The sequence below is a fragment of the Kogia breviceps genome, chromosome 15 (assembly GCF_026419965.1).
Source record: "Kogia breviceps isolate mKogBre1 chromosome 15, mKogBre1 haplotype 1, whole genome shotgun sequence".
Lineage (NCBI taxonomy): Eukaryota > Metazoa > Chordata > Mammalia > Artiodactyla > Physeteridae > Kogia > Kogia breviceps.
The window spans coordinates 35,802,479-35,808,676 of record NC_081324.1 but is presented as its reverse complement, the minus strand read 5'-3'; the positions used below and the strand labels follow the sequence as shown (position 1 = coordinate 35,808,676).

The 6,198-nt window shown below is 36.9% G+C and overlaps 1 pseudogene; it reads left to right on the top strand.

Moving 5' to 3' along the window:
• Nucleotides 1-405: 405 nt before the first annotated feature.
• Nucleotides 406-975, top strand: LOC131742145 (peptidyl-prolyl cis-trans isomerase A pseudogene; annotated as a pseudogene).
• The last annotated feature ends 5,223 nt before the right edge of the window (nucleotides 976-6,198 follow it).

Below are 6,198 nucleotides of genomic sequence, written 5' to 3'. Positions count from 1 at the left end.
CACTGGTTCTTTGAGTTAGTAATACCCTTTGCAGATATGAACGGTCTTGGGAGAAGTGTCATGCATTACTGCAGTCCTAGATGTACAACTTGGTATAAATTCATGTTGTTGGTCATTTCTTACCCTATCAGCTAGAAACAGGCCCTAAAGGGAAAATTGATATGATGGAGAAAGAGAGGAATGTTTTGGAATATGGATCATGATCCAATGGGTTGTAATTGGGAGTGGCACTTCAAGAAAATCTGTAGAGTGAGGCGATAAGAGGGCAAGGACTTTGACATGTACGTGAGCAGGCACACAAACACACACAGACTTCACTCAGAATTAAAAACGGAACTTCATCTTTAACTTCCAATCTGATAACTGCCTAAAGGTAAGTCTCCATTTCTCCAGAGATCTTCCCTTATGGCTTTGCAGACTCCGCCACCCCGGAACCTCCCACGTTGCCCAACCGTGGTCAACCCTACTGTGTTCTTTGACATCGCCATCAATGGCGAGCCCTTGGGCTGCATCTCCTTCGAGCCGTGTGCAGGCAAAGTTCCAAAGACAGCAGAAAACTTTCGTTCTCTGAGCACTGGGGAGAAAGGCTTTGGTTATAAAGGTTCCTGCTTTCACAGAACAATTCTGGGACTTATGTGACAGGGTGGTGACTTCACACGCCATAATGGCACTGGTGGCAAGTCCATCTATGGGGAGAAATTTGATGATGAGAATTTCCTCCTAAAGCATATGGGTCCTGGCATCTTGTGCACGGCAAATGCTGGCCCCGACACAAACTGTTCCCAGTTTTTCATATGCACTGCCAAGACTGAGTGGTTGGATGGCAAGCATGTGGTCTTTGGCAAGGTGAATGAGGGCATGAATTTTGTGGAAGCCATGGAGCACTTTGGGTCCAGAAATGGCAAGACCATCAAGAAGGTCACCATTGCTGACTGGACGAATCTAATAATAAATTTGACTTGTGTTTTATCTTAACAACCAGACCATTCCTTCTGTAGCTCAGGAGAGCACCCCTTCATCCCCATCTGCTCAAAATATACTATAATCTTTGGGCTCTCATTGCACTTCTTTGGGTTCCATATTTTCCTTATTCCCCTCCAAGTTTAGCTGAATTGCAAAGTTAAGTTTATGGTTATGCAATAAAAACTAAACAACCCCCCCCAAAAAAAAAAAAAAAAAAACTTCCCTTATCACATAGCAAGAGTTCCCACTAGAAACTGCTGTTTTATTCCTACACACATTTTCTCTTTGAATTCATTAACACTAAGGACACACCATCCACATCCCTCTCTTTATAACTTTATACAACTTTTAAAGCTGATCTCAAACTGCAATCCCGTGAAAGCTGTTACATATTTATTTGGCTAAAATAGTCTTACTCTGATTTCCCATTATCTTTTTAAATGCTTAATTCTGTTTCTACAGTTGTATTCTCAGATGATTTTATTTATCTCACATAAAATATAAACTCTTTTATGGCAAGAACTCCACTGTGTTTCTTGTATCCCCAACATATGGCTGCATCTAGGATGCAAACCCAAGTATAGAATCAAAAAATTACTTATCCTTCCTCCCTTTTTTAAAAAGAGGACATTTGGGTGAGGTGCCTGTACTAGAATGACTGTCACATTCCCCATGCACTGTATGGAGCTGACTAGTACTCCTGACACTATACCTTTATGGATTTCGTGTGTTTCCCCAAAGTGAATATTTCAGGTATCTTTCTAAAATGGTAAGAGAATTCCTTTAGGATATTTACTTCATATGAGTAAAGATATAAAGTGCATCAATGCATGTATATCCAATGGTGAAAAATGCAACACTTCCTAGGCTTGTGTTTTTCAGCTGTCCCACAATGTATTTACTGTCATCTAATTAGGCATTCTAAGAACATAAAGTCCCGCTGTGTTTACCCTGCAACAATTATAATCCAGTGTGCCTGACATCACAGTATTTATCCCCAGAAATAATGACTCCATGGCAAAGGCAACAATATGAGTGCATCACAGGACCAAACAGAGCAGCGAGGGAGACTCTAAAGGAAGTACTCCATATTCAGATACAAACGGTGTTCACAATGAACACATCACCAATTTTAATAAACCTGATGAAAGAGAAGTAGATTGGATATGAAAGTCAAATATACTTGAGATCCCCTGCTTGTCTAAAGCCCCTCTTTAAATTAAGACTTTTCCAGGTGATTAAGGAGAACGCCAGCACTTCAAAGGGAAGCAGAGCCTTGTTCTCTGCAGCTCCACAGGCAACCAGCTCTCTTTCCCTTCGTCCAGATGGAGGCTTTGTTCTCCCAAAGTTGGTCAGGTGCTGCGCCTGTCCAAAAAGGGGAAACGAGCGAGGCTTTAGGAGCTGCACCTGTTTGAAAAGCAATGCCGCTCCCTTGGCTCCAAAGCCCCAAATATCAAATGCCTCCCTTTGCCAAGCAGCTTGGCTATTCCCCGGGTGTTTTCAATCTAGTTGAGTAAAACAAAAATTGCATAATTTGTCATTATTTTCAAGGAATGAGATGTACCTTCTACAATTCCTTTCGAGTTAAATACAATGATGCTGAGCTTCCTGTGAAAGCCAATGCCTTCTTTCTCAGAAAGAATAGAAATAAAGAATGGTAAAAGAAACACCCAGTTGATTGACTGTAATTTGCTCTGAAATTTGTTATTGGTGTGTTCTTTGTATGCGTTTTTATGGATAGGTAGCAGAAAAATTATTTTCCCAGGTCTTTATTAAAGAGAAGCCAAACCCTCTGGGAAAAGCTAGGACTGGAAGCCAGGACTTCTGAATCAACTACAAGATTCAAAACAAATAAATCACATTAATTTAGGAAAGTCACAAGTCATATGATCGTTCAATTTCCTCATCTTTAAAATGCAAATTAAAATGATCTTCTCTAAATATATCCCATTTTATTATGAAACTAAAATTTAAACAGTTGATAAGAAAGTGCTTTAAAATGTTGAATATTCTCTGTAAATGTAAAATAGTTTGAATGAGAAATAAAGGGTGGGGTAGGATTCTTAGACAGGAGTCCTACTGCTTTTTCTATGGTGAAAGCTTCAAACCCAGGCAGAGAGGGGAAGGAAGAGCAAAGAAAACAACTCAGAACCGTCATCGGAAAGCAAGGGCATCCTCAATCTCATCTATTAAAAGCTGAGAAAAACACCTAAAAACCTCCACCATATTTTTTTGTGTGTACAGTGCCTTTCTGCTGCCATTTGGTTACAACAATAGTGGAGAAAAATAGGCCCATAAAGCAAGATTGATTGCTGGGAAGATGATCAATTGCTGCTGTGAAAGGGGAAAAAACTGATAAATGTTTTTTTTTTTTTTTTTTTTCCCTCTCTTCACAACCTTTTGCTAAAGCTGTGCAAAATGTGTCATGCATAAAAAGTATGCAATTTTCATGTAATTAGAGGAACACAAGATGAAAATGAGTTCCATCAGAGCAATCAAGGATGGTAATGTGGTATGTATTTGTCAGTGCCTATTTGTCATGAAAGCAAAACCCAGCAAGTTAGATATTTTATTTCATTTTAACTCTGAAAAACATAAATGACATTTTGCCATGGCCAAATATATTAATTTCAATAATTGTTGTTTTTTTTGAAAAGTGAAGTTTTGGAACAGCAGATTAGATCATTTTACTCTTTTAAAGAATAGAATGCCATCTTATGAAAAACGCTTAGATTATAGGAAAGATTTATGTCATGGAGGGTCAGATTTACAGTGGGAGGTGATAGGCTTACAGTTTGCAACACAAAAACACAATATAATTTATTTTCTTTAAAAATAACACTTACATCTTACAGTAGCAAGTGCTTCTGATCCCATCCCCATACCCCCAAAACCAAGGGTATTAAGTTTTTATATTCTTCTTGAGCAAGAGGACATACATTTTTATTTCTTCCTTTCATACTCTTGCCCTTCCTTTCTCCCTTCTTTCTTTCCTTCCTTCCTTTCTATTTATCCATTCACTTATTTATTTATTATGTTTTTTGAAACAGTTTACTGAGCATCAGAATTGTGTCAGACATCTAAATTCTGATTACGTAAAATTAAAAAAAAAAAGACATGACCCATGTTCTCAAGCTGATTTCACTTACTGGGGGCAGTGGCAAGTAAGGAATTAATGTGGTGGGATAGTGTCATAATAGGGACAGATTCAGGAGTTAATGGGGAGTTGTGTAGGCTTCACCTGGTAAAACTTATGGGAAGGCTACTGTCTGGTCAGTCCTGCTTTAGCTACTAAGTAGGACAGATGTGGGAAAAGGCAGTCCTGACAGATGAACAAGTAAAGCACAAGACGTGAGGACATTGAAAGCTTAGCCTGCTTGTGAAGGTGCAACTAGTTAATTATTTCCATGGTGGAAAGTGTGAAATGAATTGGAGAAGGAAAAATGAGGAAGATCCTCATAGGCCAGGCTAAGGTGTTTGTCTTCAGTACAATAGGAATTCTTTTCATGTTTAAAGAAGAAATACTGTATAATCAAATCTGATGGTAGAAGGGACAGTCTAGCAGCAGCATGGAGAATGGATGTGAGTGGGTAGGACCAGTTAGGATTCTATAAGAACAACCCAGCTTAGAGATAGTGATGATTGGAGCAAGATGGGAAATGGATGGGTTTGAGATACCTTACAGAAGAATTTACATGATTTAGAAATGGATTACTAATAGGAGATTAGGCAGAGAGAGGACTTTAAATATTTAATGCAGGAAATTGGGTGGATAGTGATACCTTTTAGTAAGTCAGGGAACACAGGGAAAGGAGTAAGTATTACTTGGAAAATAATGAGTTACAACTTGGAGCTGTTTAATGTGATAAAATGGTGGAATGCTTAAGATTGATAATTATGGTATACACAATCTGCGTATTTGGGATACAGACATTTTCCCTTCCTGAAATATTGTGAGTTTGTGAAGTCATCAGATCTAAGCTAAGACAATATTCACTCATTCATTTAATTTGAAAGTGAATATCAAACATCTACATTGTCTAGTTAAAGTAGTGGTAAAGCACAAGGGCTGTCTACAATATTAGACATTTTTGGCCACAAAACATACTTCTTCCAGTTATGATCTTTTTGACACAGTGTATTTGCAAAAACCCCATTAATCCTCATTTTTCTTATCTGTGAAATTAGAGTTATTATATCCACTCTATAGAAATAATTATGAGGTTGAAGGGAGATGAAACACACAGAGTAGCTAGTACAGTTCCTGACATGTAGTTATATAATTAGCATTATTGAGATCCAAGTCACTAATATGTATGTGAAGTCAACAAATATGAAAAATATACAAATACCTCCAGGAAATTTGAGCTATCAAATTATTTTACTTTTTAAAATAAACTAGTACCAACTAATGCTAAATAGGTGATAATTACATTAAAAACTCTTAGAAAATTATAATTTGATAGCCCTATATAACAAATAAGCCTCATTGAACACTCACTACTGTGAAAATATGGGCAGTGTTTTTGAGTCTGTGAATGTATAGTAATAATAACAATAATAATAATATTAACTCATATTTCTATATTGTTTTTCCATTTACTGAATACTCTAACATATTGGGTTGGCCAAAAGTTTCATTTGATTTTTCCATAAGATGGCTCTAGAAGCAATTAGTTGTCTAAACTTCATTCAAAACAATTTTGTTCAGTTGTACATGACAGCTGTCATATCAGTGTGCGTTTTTAAAAATACATCAAAATTGGTGAATTTTTATGTAGTCATTTCAATATTGAAGATGGAAGAAAAAAAGCAACATTTTCGACATATTATGCTTTATTATTTCAAGAAAGGTGAAACGCACTCGAAATACAAAAAAAGATTTGTGCAGTATACGCGGAAGGTGTTGTGACTGATCAAACGTGTCAAAAGTGGTTTGCAAAGTTTTGTGCTGGAAATTTCTCGCTGGACAATGTTCCATGGTCGGGTAGACCATTTGAAGTCGATAGGGATCAAATCAAGACATTAATTGAGAATAATCAACATTATACCACACAGGAGATAGCCAACATACTCAAAATATACAAATCAAGCATTGAAATTCATTTACACCAGCTTGGTTATGTTAATCACTTTGATATTTGGGTTCCAATAAATTAAGTGAAAAAACATTCTTGACTGTATTTCCGCATGTGATTCTCTACTTAAACGTAACAAAAATGTTCCATTTTTAAA